The 17,027-nt window shown below is 45.4% G+C and overlaps 1 protein-coding gene across 2 annotated transcripts in view; it reads left to right on the top strand.

The window, feature by feature from the left end:
- LOC119176383 (protein O-mannosyl-transferase Tmtc3) overlaps window positions 1-17,027 on the top strand; it is a 395,223-nt gene that overhangs the window by 75,370 nt on the left and 302,826 nt on the right. The window contains exon 1 of one of the 2 annotated variants that reach the window (XM_075877560.1): window positions 4,999-5,081. The exons of the other annotated variant lie outside the window; for it this stretch is intronic. The gene's annotated coding sequence lies outside the window, so the exon portion shown is untranslated. Of the gene's footprint in view, window positions 1-4,998; window positions 5,082-17,027 lie in introns of those variants that run through there. 2 annotated transcript variants of the gene reach the window in all.

The raw sequence follows: 17,027 nt of genomic DNA, 5'->3' as shown, positions 1-17,027 counted from the left end.
TAGGGGAAATGACGCCTCTTATTCCAATAGTTGGCATGTCTACTGAGAGTTCATGTGTTTGAAAAACGTTCTAAATGCATCATGTGCCACACGGACATTGGAGCACGTCACGTTATTTAAGTCTCAGTCACTGCATGAGCGTAAAATGGCACAAATCGTTTGCGGCGAGCATTAGTGAGCATCTGGCATGTCTTGCCTCAGCGATATCTGAGTCTTTGTTATCTCGTGACAACACTTCATTAGGCTATAGGTGTGCACATGAGGGTACGCAATACACAGCCATACTCATTTGTTATTGAAATGGCCAGCTCCTCTGCATGTAATTACTGCAGCTGCGAAGAAACTATCGCCCATCTTCTGTGCGAGTGTACCCATTTCAAAGCGCCAAGACAAGAACTTACCGAATCTCTAGATAAACTAGATGATCGGCCTATGTCGGAACGAAGAATTCTGGGACATTGGCCGAGTTCATCATCAGCACAGAAGGCTTTGAATGCTCTATTACTTTTTTTTTTTGCGGTCAACTGGCTTTAGAAACAGACTTTATTGTCGTATTCTCTTTGATTTTGCTTCTCCTCTTATGCTATCTTTTGTCTTTTCTCTCTCTCCCTCTCTTTGTAACATCTCTCTTCTATCATCTTTCATTCCCCTTACCGTAACCCTTCCCGAGCACATGCAGGGTAGCCAGCTGGTTTAAGGACTGGCCAACCTCACTGTCCTTCCGCTTATTTCTCTCCTCTCCTCATATCTAAAACTTTAAAGCATTGCCACTATCACAATGAAGGTGAGGCAACGTTGTCTCGGCTTCATTTGTTTTTTATTTTGCGCACGATTATTACGGCTTATTCCGAGGAACCTTTGTGGTACGCCGGCTCGAATGACCACGGCCACACCAGAAGCGATGTGAAACTTGAACCGTTATTAAATTAGAGAGTTTTCGAATAGCGTACGCTGCGTTAGCGGGCTTTGTGTTCGCCCGCTATCGCCATTATCCCGTTAGCGGGAGCCCGCACTTGCTTAGTGTACGACGCATGCGCAGTGGTGCGAAACGCTAGCGCAAAGGTTTGCACATGCTGTTTCGAAAACTCCCTATTATCTCATTAAAAATAATTAGAAATAGTCATAAGTGCGAACAAAAACGTGTGGCAGTCAAAGCACACTCGACCTGATGATGAGAGCACCCAGCAGTTCCGGGCAAATATGAGATTGCCACGCCCGCTCGTTTATCTCTCCGAAACAAAAGCAGAGATGTGCGTGTTTGGGTCGAAGGTAGAGTGTGCACTTCACTCGAGCACACTAACTACTCGGCTCATTAAACCATCTCAAGCGACGCCGTCAAATACGATGTTATCTCGCCTGCTTCGCCACTTCTCCCGGGGTGCGTATGATTGTGCGTCGGCGTCGGATGTTGCAAATGTGACGTGGCCTCTCTGAGCATCTTTGTGCCTTTAATAGGGGTCCGTCAGCTTGCTCGCACTTTATGCACGGTGCATACGCTTCACGACGCCCCCATGCCACTCGCTCCGAGTCGTGCAGTGAGTCGCAGTCATCGAAGTGCGAACCATGTGAGCTGCGAAGAGATGTAAATCTTCCGCTTCTTGATAAATAGAGAGGCGCCCATTGGGAGGTGAGCCTTAACTAGTCGAAAAAAAAATCGCTAATGATGCAGAAAGGCACGTCAGTGTGGCCCCATAATGTCATATCCCCAAGCAATTTTTTCATCACGCCGACGAACGGGTGAAAATATAAAGCTAAAATAAAATAAAATTGTCTTTGACAATAGTAAAGTGATATGTTTAAAATGCTTCTCTCCTTCAAAGAAGTTGCTATTGGAGACAATATCAATGATTAGAGTAGATCTGTGTATCGATGGCACACAACCACGAAGGGTGATTCTGCAAAAGATGGGTAGTTTCAAAAGGAAATCCTTAAAAATGTTGGTTTATTTTTTATAGCAAACAGAAGAAAGAAATGAAATATTCTGATATAGTTGGCTACAGAAGAAAAAAAAAATAGAGAAGAGGAAAGAAAGCCGAGTTGTGTAAAGTAAGTTAACATTTTTGTTAATTTAATTAGACATGAATGATATTGTTATTTTTAATTTCCGTTGCTATATTTTGATGCGGACGAACTGCAGAAGCACGAACAGTCAGTCGTTATCGTAACACACACACGCACACACACACACACACACACACACACACACACACACACGCACACACACACACACACACACGTACAAAGTCCCCCGCGCCTGCCGTTAAAGAACCAGGTGATGACCGACGCTCCGTTCGCGTCATTCCCACGTGTTATAAAGCACTGCCTTTTTTTTGTTTTGTTTCTTGTTTTCCGTTCGTGGCTGAGCGCACGAATATCGCGCGTTTCTCACGAGGCGGCCGCCGCGCCGAAAGCCATACCAGAGAGAGAGACGCGCCCGCATGCTGGCTGTCTGGCTGGCAAGTGGGAGGGTTGGGCACCCGCATCGTCTTACACGCCATCGGGTAAAGTGACACCTCAACGGCGAGGAATCGCGGCGTGGAAAAGCGGCGAGAGACTCCGCGACAGGCGCGCCAATCCGCACGACGCTTCTGCACAGCGCGATGCTGCTTCGGGAAGTACGCGGGGAGGGACGACGACATGACGCCGCCTGATATATCTGCAGCCTGCGGTTCCCGGAGAATAGCAAGCCCGGAGAACAAAGAAGTCTCGGGACGACGAGCTCCGAACGAAACAAAAGGCTCTCGAGAATGCTGCTTTTCTCTTTTTTTTTTTGTCCCGTCTTGCCAGTCCTCATCGGAAGATTGCTAGCTAACGTACTCCTCTCCCCTTTCGCTTTTTCGTTTGTTTTCTGGTACGTACCACTCCCACAAGCCACTCTCTCTCTCTCTTTCTTTTTCCCGTAATTTTTCAGTGGAGTCGCCCGACCCTCGTTCTGGCTCCCCTTTATTCCTATCTCCTTCCTTTTTCTTTTCTCCGGTATTCCTTTTATTGAAAGGGACGCGCGTCTTTGTCTTCTGGCACGACGCGAACACGCTGTTCTCTTGTGTGTGTATTTTGTCTTTCTTTAGTCAAACTGAACTCGCGTAGAGCAGGCGCTCCTGTTGTATGCTCTTATGCGCCGGAGCTCTCGCTTCCCTATCTCGCCTCCTGGCACAAGCTATACTAGGTTGCATCCTTGCTCCTTGCTCATTTTATTTGCCCTATGTACTTTTTTTCCCCATGTAGTGCCACAGCGCCGCGGAGAAAATCTTCCACGTGGCTGCTCAATCGAATCTGTAAATAATGATTCCCGAAGTAAGGTATATAATTCTCTGCCTCGCTAGCGAAACGTTTCTCAAGGGTCGTTCATCTCTTTACGGAACCGTTATTTCGCGACCGAAAATGCGCCGTATACGTATGCGTGTGCACACTGAGTGTGCAACAAAAGGCTAATATGTGAAGACAAACAATCATTTTTAATTGCAGGTGATTTCAATGAGGCTTAAAAATTAGCGTATCCTTTCCATTATAAATACTTTCTGCTCAGAAAAATCTGATTAATGCACTTTAGCAGTGTTCTTTTGTGGTTGTTTCTGAGAGGGGAGAGGGGCATGAAGGAACCGCTGGTTTGGGCGAGATATTTCTATTCGTTATTTCCTTCGATATCCAGCAGTGAAAGACGCTGCCTAGTCCCACCGCACGGGTCAACTGATCATTCTTTTTTCTCCTTTTACCTGTTTAATGGACCACTTCCACTGTAAATACCTTCAATAGATAGATAGATAGATAGATAGATAGATAGATAGATAGATAGATAGATAGATAGATAGATAGATAGATAGATAGATAGATAGATAGATAGATAGATAGATAGATAAAATAAAATAATTTATCAAGGAAAAATGCAGATAGTAATGTTGAATCATGTTGTCCACGCTGCAATTTCTCTGTGCCAGCGAATGAATAAAATACCATGAACAGAAACAAAGTTTTGTGTCTTGTGCCAGGACCTACATTGCGAAGACGACAAAGTTTGCTCGTGAAATATTTGGAAGGAAAAACGTGAAAAAAAAAAACACGAGCGAACTAAAGCTTGCGCCAAACCAGTGCGGTTGTCTCTGGGGCACCGGCCGGCGTCGCACACGTCGTCGGTGGTCTCGACGCCCGTGTACCAGCGTGGCCGAAACGATATTCAGCACGGAGTTTAAAGATCCCGACCTCTAACCCCGGACCACTTTGAGCGAGTCGGGTCCGCGCGACGGTAGCGCGGCATCGGAGAAAGCACCATACATCACGCGACAATCCGATCCAGATGCGATGAGTGGAGGCTATTTCGGAATGCCACGGGCCAGCACCACGTCCCTTTGAATTTTTGCTAACTTTACGCTCGACGGCTCGTGTGTTTGGGTTTCGGTCGCTGCGCGAGACCTCTGATCGTTTTTTTTTTCTCCTTATCTTTAGAATCGCTTATTTTTGCACTACTACTTCCGCCGTGCTTTCGTATGCTTGTTCTGTCGTAGAAGAGGCGTGCAAGCCGAAATGATAAGCAGCAAAGAACGAAGTAAAAAATACATGAGAACGAAAAAAAGGGGGGGGGGGGGAATTGGCGAGTCGCGTGAGGGACGAGGACACGAAAGGAAGTCCCCCTCTTCACGGCGCGCGTCTCTCTCTGTGTGTATGTAGTAACGGTTCTTTCCCCACAAATTGAAGTGCCCGCAGTTGGGGATCAAAATTCACCCGGTGACCTGGGTTGATAGTTATATATACACAGAAAAAAAGGAGAAAAATAAAAAACAAACTCATGAATGGCGCACTGTTCACTTGCGCCCCGCTGCGCAAGTGCGGCCTAGCTGCTTTTCAATTCCTATCAATACAGTCTCGCTTATTTTCTTTCCGTCTTTTTTCTTTATTGAAGTATCCCTCGCTCTCACTTCTCACATTTCTTTTCACCCTATTTTTTGCGTTCTCTGGCACGATCGAGGCTCGTCTGGTATTTCACTTTTTTTTTTTTCAGCCGGCAAGTTACTTCCATTCGCTTCAGCTGCTGGAGGGCTCGCGTTATAGGCTATACGTCGTGTGTCTGGTCTGGTGATGTGCCCGCGGTGAGTCATTTGTTATTGGCATATTTTTGCGCCACCTCTTGTTCCCATCCGTGGCTCTCCTTTGCTCTCGCAGAACCCAGTGTTTCGCGTCGCTCCCACTGCCGAGATGAATGCAGCAGATTAAGCTCGGAAGTGGAGTATAATGTCGGCCAGACTCACCAACCAACCATCCAAACTGACTCCCAAATTTGTAACCCCCGGGATGCTTTTCGTTTGCTCGTCTTTCCCACCTCTGTGTATTCTATTTATTTATTTTTTGAGGGTCTAGCTCGAAGGTAGTGATGAAGTAAAAGTAAAGTGAAAGTTGTGTGTGCGTGTGTGCGGAGGGGGGGGGGGGGGGGGCTGATGGTTTGGAGAGTGGGCAGGGTGGGGAAAGGATGCGCCTACATTTCCTATTACCTCCATCATGATCTTCTGTGCCCGCCCCATCTTTCCTTTCGTTTTCCTCTCGAGGAGGTGCCTCTGTATTCGAAGTATATGCTGAGAATCATTTACGTTATTGCCACGCTCCAATCTCAAGCGTTGTTATCGCCCCATTACACGTGTAAGCGCAGCCTTGCGCAACCACGCCGATATAAATAACGAACGAGATAATCGTAGAACGTTCCGTTGTGATTACACGCACAACCATTGACATTACATATTTTTCTGGAACACACGAGAACGCTAGCGATAACGCTGGAACATTGGACGGCACATGTATAAATGCCGACGCGCATGGCGATTTGTCATTTGATCGACGGACGACGCTCTGTTCACCGCTGTCAGTGCCAGTGCACGGCCAAAGTACATGAGTCGCGAAACTTGGAACTAAAACTGTCGAAAACCTATTCGCACAGGCATCAACGCCCGCCGACTATTGAAGCGTGACTAGGGGAGGAAGGGAAAATAACCAAAACTAAAACCCAATAAAAATACCTCTTTTTTAAATAATTGTAATTTTTTATATACCTTAGTTGACTACAAATTTAGTTTACGCCTTATCTGACACTCGACTAAATGGTCGATTGCCTCATTCTTTACGTCGAGTGCCAGAAGTGAAGGGCGTGTACAGGCAATCTGCTATCAGGGCTTGTATTTAGTTCGGCTCATTGCTGGGTCAATGAGGCATCGCTCTCTTTTGCGCGGTAGTTTCGTACGTATCTTCCGTAGTTTATTTATTTGCTTATGTGCTCTGTTCACTGGCGTGAAATTTTAGAGCTGAACTTGCTTACAGAATCTGTAGATAGCCGCTCTTGGGACTGCCTTCGCTGCCTCAAGTCCGGCGTGCCTTCGCCTTTGGTGACGGTGAGTGCGACGCGCTAAGCAACAAGACGCTGTACTCGACGGTTGCAAAAGCGATATTCTCAAAGCTTTCAACTCGTTGCAGTGCTTTTTCACAATCGGTCGACGTGATTTTTCGAACCATTATACTATTGTGCTCGTCAAGAGTTGTGTCACCATTTCATATGCAAAGCTTTTGTCATTTATAGCAAGTACTCTATTAGGCTAATAAAACAACCTTGCTTCTTGGCTCTTCCTTGTTGGTTTTTCCTATTCTCACACGCACGCAAGTTGCAAGCCCTAAGATGCAATGAAATCGCGTATTTATAGCGGCACGCAAAAAGTCAGCAATAGAGATTTCAATTTCGCGCCATGTAGGGCAAATGCTCGACGTCAGTACCACTTCTAGTTGTGACGGCACATTTATTCATTGTTGTTAGTTTTACCCGCCATGCACGGACAGCGACGGGGAAAACGAGCCGCCAACTACTAGACACACGGGCTTCTATGAAATTGGCGCTACGTGTTTACATATACCATAGCCAGTGTGCATCGCTGTAATCTGACCATTCGTTTCACCGGCCACAAGTTTCGCCCAAATAGAGAGTTTCACTGATCAGAAAAGACATCGCTTCCTTCGTCAGCGCCTCGACACTGGGACAAAATACCCATCACCGCTCGCCTTATATAATCCCGCTCGTTGTCGTCTTCCTTTTTTTCCCCTCGAAACTTGACATTTTGGCGAAAAGTAAATCCGGACGCACACCATACCGTAACACCGACAGAAAAAAGCGGAATCCCGAAATGGTTACAACGAGACAGCCCTACAATTTTTTCGCATAATAATCTTTTCTCGAGTTGTCAATTTAAACATTATTCAACCATTCAATTTATCATTTGAGGGCAACGGTCAACGTATACAAACACAGTGTTTTGTTTTTTTATTGTTGTTTTTTTTACTTTTCGTTGGGGTGCTTTCTTGTTTGTTGGTTTTTTTAAGGGACCCTCAATTAACAGCCTCTGAAAATACAAAAAACAAGCACATTATTCTCTCCTGGCATTTCTTGTCCTCCCTGCGCACTTCGTGACGTAGACAGTGATTCCTGTGACGTATATAGTTTACATGCTTTCGATTGGTTCATATACGCCAAATACCAGACATGTTTGCTCCTGCACAGATTTGCCATGCAGCCGCCCATCCCTTCTTCCTTGTCTCACACGACTACCGTGCACAATCAACTGCTTTCGCTTCATGTTGCGTGTTTGCAATTGCGCTAGTGGCGATAACAGCGTGTACCCGATGGGCGCGAAATCTTCGTATGCTTTGGCGCTTAGTGTTGACGTTTTTCACGTGATTTCAAGAATCAAGAGGCGAGGAGGACGAATCGTCCGTGCGAAGGGTATACCAAAGGCGAAGACAAATCCATTCTCTCGTTTTTCAACGCGCGGTGGTTGATCTGATTGATATGTGGGGTTTAACGTTCCAAAACAACCATATCAGTATGAGAGACGTCGCAGTGGAGGGCTTCGGAGATTTAGACCACCTGGGTTTCATTAACGTGCACCCAAATCTGAGCACACGGGCCTACAACATTTTCGTCTCCATCGAAAATGCAGCCGCAACAGCCGGGATTCCATCCTGGGACCTGCGGGTGAGCAGCCGAGTACCTTAGCCACTAGACCACCGCGGCGGGGCAACGCGCGGTGGTGAGGGGCCTCTAAAGAGATGTTTTTTGGTGATTGTTGGGTGAATGAGCATGTTCGGCATCTGCTTCATGATATGACAGGAGAGGTGATAAAGAAGCAGTAAATATGAGTTCTCGTTGAGCTTCACTAGATGATCCGACTGGTGCAGGCACCTATCCTATATAATGCAAAAACGGCAATTAAAAGAACGGAAAAAAACTGCCTTCATGGATGGTGCTTCGGCACTCCCAATAACCTTATAAACGTCTTTACTTCTGAGCACAATTGATTCAATTGGACCTTGTTATCTTCAGAGACACTGAGTAGTGACTATAGTTATTTTGATTTACTTTCCTTGCGTTCGTGTCTTGAATTGGTTGGAAATGATGTCTTATGCACGTAGCACGACATAGGGCATTAACGATTCGCATGAACGTTAATGGGCCATTTAATTGTATCTGAGCACTTACACAAATACGCACTGGAAGCGTGCTCAATCGTGCGAAGCGTTTATATAATAAAACTGTTGAAATATCCCAATCGACGAGACCCGGTTAAGCCAAATCAAATCAATGTACGGACTACCTTTCTTTTTGTTCTTGCTGCGCTCTATTCGCGCTACAGAAGCCGTGGACAGTCTGTTGTCGCCACCCCACCTTGGTAATCCCATTTTTTGGGGTCTCTCGAGGCTATTTTTGTCAAACGAATGAGAGTAGAACACACAGAACTCTTTTTTGTTTTTTTGCCGCGCAGGGCTTCGCCGCTCACAAAGCGGCGGCTATAGCGTGCAGGAAGGTTTCTTTTTTCTTTTACCCGCGGGCAGAAGCGCTCGACGGCGGGTTTTGGTGCTGAGGGCTGAGCACTAACGGGGTTGGGGGTGGAAAATGAGCGAAGGCAGGGGATCCTTGATCTGCAACTCTGACCCGGCAGCCCGTGGTCCCACTGATCTTTTCTCTTTCGGGCGCAGCGCGCGCTTCTTCTCGCGCGCGGCTTTCATTTGGCTCTAACTGCTGCCGCTTTCTTTTCTTTTTTTTACGCATGGTCCTCTCTTCACTTTGTAATACGGCCAAGGGTAGCGGCTTTTTTTTCACTATTTTCGCGCGTGGCTTTATCGGCCGTGTTATCTGCGTCATTAATCCCCCTCGGGCATCATTACAGGAGGCTTTAATTACCGTTCTGGCCCTTGGCTGGCTGCCGCTGCTTCTGCTGATGCAGTGGCTGCTGCGGCGGCGGCTGGCTCGAGGAGGGCCGGCCGCCGAGCCCAGCGGAAAGATAGAAACCGGATAGCGGCCAAACTTCGTTAATGGCCGACGGCACGATGCCCCATCTTCCGCCAGATCTCGTTTCCGCCGCGATCGACGTCGTAACAAGAACTCGATGTGACCCGGTGGATGCCGAATACTGTTTACGTGACCCACCGAAAACTTTGTTTCTAGTCTCTTCTTCACTCTCTCTCTGGAAGTTTGTTGCACGGCTGACGACCTAGCGAGGACTGAACAATCGGCGTCACCGAAGATACACCGGGAACACGCGATATGTGATGGAAAACATATAAAACAAACGACGAATGGTCACGTTATTCGTTTCCCACGCGTGAAATTCGAATCCTGGTTTCGGACGCTTTCTAAGTTTGACCCGTACTCGGTGAAGCTTCCCTCTTTAATCTCTTTGTTCTTCTCTCGCCTTCGTTTGTTCAGCGCAGCCAGGCAGCGCGCTTTTGTAGTGCATAGTTCGGTATGGTTTGATCTGTGTTCCTAGCGCTCGAACTGCGATTCGGCAATGCACGTTCAACCAGGAAAAACCAACTTTTCAAGTCCATTTTCTCTGCAGTACACATGTCTTATCAATGCCCTTTCGTCAAATAAATAAATAAGTAAATAAAGTTAAGACAGCTTTGCACTAGTGGGCCCAAGCTTGAAGGAAATACGTAACTGGGCAGCATTCTTTCTTTCACTGCGGTTTTCTTTTTTTTTTTTGCCTTTCCTCCTCTTTCTTTTTTCTTCTCTGTTCCAGCTTTTTCTGCTTTTTTCGTTTTTATATTTACTTCTAACTTTCCTTCTTCTTTATGTTTTTTTTTTATTTCTCTCGTACTCCTTCTTTTTTCAATTTCATACGTTGTTTTGCCTGCGTTGCACCGAGTGACGAGAGCATACGTTGTCAGCATACGACCGCATGCGAAAGCCCAGCCCCCTACTTAAAAAAAATATTTTCCTTGCGGCACCATGACTACATACAGGGTGTTTCAGCTAAAAAGCACCAAGCAATAAAAAAATAAAAATAAGTATTCCACGTTTTCAGCTAGCGCAGTATTGTTCTTAGCTGTATGTAGCACGTTACAATATTTTTTTCTATCCGCCAAGCACGGTAATTAACAAAGATTGCTTAATGAACTTTTTAAGTACTGACTCTAGAGAAAAAAGTTCAATACAAGACTTGTAGCTCTTATCCAGAAATAACAAAATTTTCAAGTTACGGTAAGATAACAACGCTGGTTAATTTTTTCCCTAGGTTTGTTTAAAGGGCGCGAAATTTTTAAAAAATACCACGTGACTTTGAGTGCCCTCAAATGTAATTTGAACGAATCAGCAAAGGCTTCTCTCGCACGAAGGTCGCCTGAACAGGGTATCGGTGACTACGATGGACATTAAACAATGGTTGATTAGGGGGGGGGGGCGAAATAAAAGTAACGAAGACAATAAACTTCGTCAAAAAAGCGGTTGTCACGTGCATTGCGCTACGAGACCGGAAGCAGCATTCGGCGCAGCGCAGACGTTTTGTTTGTTTCTCTTCGGGTGAACAATTAACATGGTGGTGGTGGCCTTTTCCAGTCCCCCTTTCCAAGAAGAACCTCTCAAATCCTGGCTGTCCAGGGGGCCCTTGCGAGGTCGGTCAGGTTTAGCCTGACCGTCCCCGAATGGGCCTGGCCAGATGACGCTGAGTTAACTCGCCTCTATTTTGGACCTAATAAAGTTATTTCACTCACTCACTAATAATGTAACAGAGGGACAACTTAATATATCTAATAACGATTAGTATTACTACTTTCGAATCCAATCTAAAACGAGTCCAAAGCCCACAAATCTTTAGCGCTGCCAAGCGGTCACCTCCCATGGTCTCGCCCCGCCGAATCACGTGTCTATACCAAATCGGAACGCGAGTTTCAGTTGAAATTTTGTCCACTCGGTGAACACGTGTACAGGCATGCCTTCACTACCCCATTGTCTTCCACAAGCGAAGATGAAAACACTGAGGAACATGGACTCGCGGTGATTCACGGCGTGGTGAATCATTTTCGGTTCGATCCTCTTCTGAGCAGTGATCGTGAAGTTGAGGCTGGACCGATTGGCGACGAGGCAACTGGAGACGCATGCTTGGGCCACGCTGGTTGGATAGAAATATGAACGTGGCGTGCGTGTTACTTGTTCGCGATGACCCTAGCTTCAAATATTCAGCTTTGTGCTCACTACTGCACGACAAATCACTCAAAGAGGCACAACAAAAATGCCGGATTCACATGAATGCGCCGCACGAACCTAGCAAAACAAAGCAACTGAAGCCATGTCCAGGCAGCCAGGCGTCTCCACCAGACGGTACCACATGTAGGCACCGCGAAGACAACACTAAAGCTGTTTACGTCATCTCTGCGAGCTCATCACTACTCAGCGCCTGAGGCGTGGCCCAAGAGCGTGCTGAACACGTCAAAATTCTGTCGATTTCACATGGCCGGGATCGCGCCGTTGAGTCTTGGGGCGCTCTTTGCGCTCAAAATAGAATAACTTCTACCAAAGAGAACATTTATGCTTTGCAAAAAACCTCACGCATACCAAGGAGTCCAACGAACTCCCCGTATCGAGTTTGAAATTATGTGTCACTGCTCCTTTAATATCTGAAACAGGGGATAAAGAGGCATCGTTTCTGTACCAGCTTCCCATGCTGCAGTATGCTGCTCCACCGACTTAGTCTTTTACAGGCGAAGCCATCACTCTGAAAAAAGTAGAAAGCCTGTTTACACTCATTTGTCGATTGCTGGCAAATCGCTGTTCCAGGCTTGATGATTGTGTCGAATCTGTTGAGTTATACGTGCCCGCGTCGAAATTTGGTCGTTGTAAACTTAGCCTTTTCTTGTTTCGTTGTTTAAATACAAATAAAAACTGTTGCCTGCCAGACGATAGTGAAACAGCCGATGACGGAAGGCAACATTTAAAGCTGTTTAAAACGCCATCTACCGGGCTTAAATAACTAGACTATAACTTTTGGAGCATGGTCGCACTCACTTGCAAGTGACTCAAAAGGAACTACACAACCCTAGCGTGGTTGTTTTCATGTACCAACCAATAAAGCATTCTTCGCTGTCTCTTCCGTCTCCAGCCTAATTCTAAAACCTTTAAAGAACGCAGCCGTGGTAAGCTTCCTCTCAAAACTGCACTGGCCAACATAACTAGATATCTGAATATGGGCCAGACGGGGCACTGTGGTAGAGTGACTCGGAATGTAAAGAGATAAGGGCTTTCTGGGCAATTCCTATGGAGAATGTAGCGTGTTGCGTACGTGCTGCATACCTGACTTGCCGTTTTTTTAACTACCGTGAGGAAGTGAGGAATGCTCAGGGAACGGTATTTAAGCCTTCCAAATGCTTGCAAGTTACAGTAGCTCTGTATGCACAGGTTACTTTGGGCTTAAGTAGACCGCAAAACTATGCTTCAATATTAGCCAGAGTAGGAATGTGCACTGGTCAGTCTATATGACGGCATTTTTTTTTTTTCAAACGATTCTTCCGAGTGACAAGCGAAGAATTTGGCTTCTTAGGCTACAGATAAAAAGAGATGTGCTATTGCTGCCGATGCTATTCTGCTGGTTGTTTTCGCGGCCTTACTGTTTTGCTTGCGAACAAAGCAAACTTGAGGTTACTGCTAGTGCTATTCACTGAGACGACGCAATCCCTTTCCTTTTTCATAGCTAACTTTAGAGTACGCTCATCACCTCGCCCACCCTTTTAAATCCACCAACATGCGATAAAAGCCTGTCTTGCTCGAAACGTAGGTATATTCACATAAAGTGGGACAGTAAGCACCGCTTGCAGCAATGTTTTTTCTTCAGCTGATGCACATTGATAGATTGATATGTGGGGTTTAACGTCCCAAAACCACTATATGATTATGAGAGACGCCGTAGTGGAGGGCTCCGGAAATTTAGACCACCTGGGGTTCTTTAACGTGCACCCAAATCTGAGCACACGGGCCTACAACATTTCCGCCTCCATCGGAAATGCAGCCGCCGCAGCCGGGATTCAGCTCAGCTGATGCACAGTACATGATAAGTGGAAGAAAAGGGCACGCTTTCTCCTGAATTATGATGATGATGATGATGATGATGATGATGATGATGATGTGGCCAACCCTTCGAATAGAGCGGGTGTGGAAAGCACGCCCTGGCCAATAAGACGCTCTACTGCATAACAGTTGCAGTGAAATTGAAGGTTGGAAGAACTGAAAGAATAGAAAGAGAAACAAAAGAAAGAAAATGAAAAAGAAACGAAAGAAAGAAAATCATGACGACTTAATCCCCGACTCTTGTAGTGCCACCTAGAGTGAAGTAAAATTTAAAGAACAGGTGAATGTGTTACAACATGATCGTTAGTCACAATAGCATGGCTACGTTTGGGTTTCGTTTCTCACTTCGATTCACATCCATTAAGAAGCTAGAAAAACGACCGCGTTCTTTTCGTTATCATCACGTGCTGCTATTAGGTGCATGAGGGATTTCTGGCCTATCAAATCAGACCAGTGCGCAACCACCCTTAATAATTATTTCTCCCCTGTTTTCACTGTCACTTCCGTGTATAACGGTAAACGCATAGTTGAATTTTGTTCCACAAGTATGCTCGATGTCCAAATAACCCTGGGTGGCATATGCAAACTGATAAACGGCCTTAAATTAGCTTCATCCGCAGGCTGCGACAACACTAACAATAAATTTCTCAAAAATACTATCACAGTCTCTAGTAAAATACTTTGCTTGGTATTCAACCAATATTTGCAAGATTCAGTCGTTCCCAACGATTGGAAAATGGGAAAAATTGTCCCAATTTTTAAATCTGGAAAAAAAAGTTGCCACCAATTACAGACCTATTTCTCTTACTAGTATTCCATCAAAACTGCTCAAACACATAATAGCTTAATATTTAATGGCACATCTCGAATCGGTAAATTTTTTCTACCCATAACAGCATGGTTTCCGGAAGAACCGTTTCTGTGAAACTCAAGTGGCAGAATTTACGCACGATTTACTTCACTATCTGGACAAGCTCCTTCAGAATTATGCTATATTTCTGGAGTTTTCTAAAGCTTTTGACCGGGTACCACATGCACATTTACTCATTAAGCTCACTTCATTAGGTATTAGTCACAACTTAATTCGTTGCTAGAAGACTTCCTGAAAGGTTGCGTTCAATTCACTACCGCTAGTAACAGTAACCCTCGATTCACCTGCGTAACGTCAGGCATTCTTCAAGGTGGAGGTTTATCCCCATTGCTGTTTCTTATCTACATCAATGACCTTCCCGCTAACATAAAATAAAAACTACGCCTTTACAAAGAAGACTGCTTTCTTTATGACCCTATTCACAGCTGGGCTAACATCATTGCTCTGCAACATGACTTTGGCATTATTACTACATGGTGCAAAAAGTGGTCTATGCCTTTAAACTTATCGAAATGTAAACTAGTCTCATTCTCGCAAAAACGCACTATGATAAACCATACGTACCACATATATTCGTGTCTCATTAGCTCAGCCGAAGCTTACAAGCACTTAGGAGTGTACCTAACACCATTATTATTATGGGTATTACATATACATACAATCTGTTCTCAGTCATCACGTACGCTTGGTTACTTGCATCGCAATCTGAAATCTGCATCCGCTGACATCAAGAAACTGGCATACCTAACATATGTGCGACCGAAGCTCGAATACGCGTCATCCACATGGCAGTTATCGCAATCATATCTTACAGATGAAATTGAAGCAGTTCAAAGGCGCGCGGCGCGTTTTCTATCATCCCAATACTCGCCGTACATTATTATAACTGCCTTGAAACGCAATTGCAAGTTTTTGATGGCCTTCATCAATTCCACATCAGAGATGCGCATTCCAGCTCTTGAATCACGCCGTATAATTGCTCATCTTTGCCTGCCCCATTGCTTCTTTTCTTTTGAGAGTAACCCACAAAACATACGCTTCTAATTCCACCTGTACGAACATCGTCGAGATTGGCTCACACATGTCCCATTGCACACATGAGTGGTCGCACAGCGACGACGAATAACTCCTTTTTCCCGCACGCAATCACTCTAAGGAACACGCACCTAACGCCATTGCTTCCTGTTCAGATCGAGGAAACGTTCGCGAGAAAATAACCTGCCATTCTGTTCAACAATAGGTGCCTACCATAGCGTGATGAATTGTCTCGTGTACGCAATGCTACACTTGTTTCTCTTTTCCTTTGTTTTTGTTACTAGTTACAGTTATTTTACTTTTGCAAAACCTGTGCATCTTCAATTTTTTCTAATATGCGCCTACCAAAGTATATTGAATTTTTCCCGATGTACGTACCTGATGCTACATTTATTTCATTCTTTTTATTTTGTTTGATTTGGCTTGTTACCAATTATTGTATTATAATGTTTAGAAACCTGTGTATGCCCCCCCCCCCCTTATGTAATGCCTTCGAGCCCTTAAGGTGTAATAAATGAAACGAAACAAATACGCTCCATAAGCCACAGTGCACTACAAGTGGCACTGTTTCTTGCGTCCTGCTGCCTGTAGTCCAAAACCAGAGGACACAAAACGACGTTGTGTGTTATGAAAGGAAACTGCACAGCAGCACGAGTCCTATTTGAAGAATAGCTTACGACTGATGGTTTCTAGTTTCCTAATTTCGTGTATTAGGCTCCCCTGAAGAGTATAGGTTTCATTTTTCATTTTGTTTTCTTTTACCTCGGACATAGCGCCCTTGCAAGTCGTGAAAAACAACCTCAACGCAACAGTTGGAACGTGAGGAAAAATGAGAGCATCATTCGCCACATTAGCTTTGTGTAACTGACATTCCGCTCAAAAGGCGACCAGCCAAGCGTTCCACTGTTGCCCTGACAGTTCCGAGTGTGCATTAGGCAAATGTATAAAAAGTTACTCCTCCTCCAATCCTTTCTCCAAATAAAGAGGGAACTTCGGCAGGAGCACATTGTTACAGCCGTGTCGAACTTGCGGCTCCTGCAGCGGAAGATTGAGAGGGAAAGACAAACGAAAAAAAAAAACACAGATACGACATTTAAGCACGATATTTTGGTACGGCACAACTTGTTGTACAAACCAAAGGAACGCTTCGCTTGCGCCTTTCATTGTTCCCAATGCGACGCAAAGGACTCGGCTGGGGAATAAAAAAGAAAGAACCGCTTGTGTCAAATCGCTGCTGCTTTCAACAAGCCTATTTCTTTCTGTCAAGGTGCAATTCACTGCGGCGCTTCTTCGAGAGAACAAAACCAAAGCAGGATGTGCCCCCCTCCCTCCTTCATAATTCCCATTTTCGCCTTTGTTGTAATGGTTTCGTATTTTCTTTAGTTTCTTCATTTTTTACGTGATCGTGAGCTGTATCTGTCTCTTAATTTTTCAACGGTGCTAGTTGCACGAAGTTTGAAAAGCAAAATGCAATGATAAACTGCGTTCACTGTTGAAAGTGGAGCAGGATAGGTGGGTGCTAGCGCGACCCGGGCTAAGAAAAAAAAAAAAGGATGTGCCGTCAGTGGCCCGGCGGTGAAGGCGCAGATGCAGGAGGAAGCAATGGCAGCGTCATTTTCATTGAGGTGGGGAGCACCGGTATCCGCCATGATAAACGGCGTCATGACGGCTTGCCAGGGCGCTGATCCGACCGCCATTTGTCGGTCGTTTGCCGCGGCGTTGCCTCTTCTCCCGCCCTGACGTCCTTATTTTCTTTGCCAA

The sequence above is a fragment of the Rhipicephalus microplus genome, chromosome X, assembly GCF_043290135.1.
Source record: "Rhipicephalus microplus isolate Deutch F79 chromosome X, USDA_Rmic, whole genome shotgun sequence".
Classification (NCBI taxonomy): Eukaryota; Metazoa; Arthropoda; class Arachnida; order Ixodida; family Ixodidae; genus Rhipicephalus; species Rhipicephalus microplus.
Note: the sequence above shows the minus strand (reverse complement) of the source record. Positions and strands in the feature narration are given on the sequence as shown.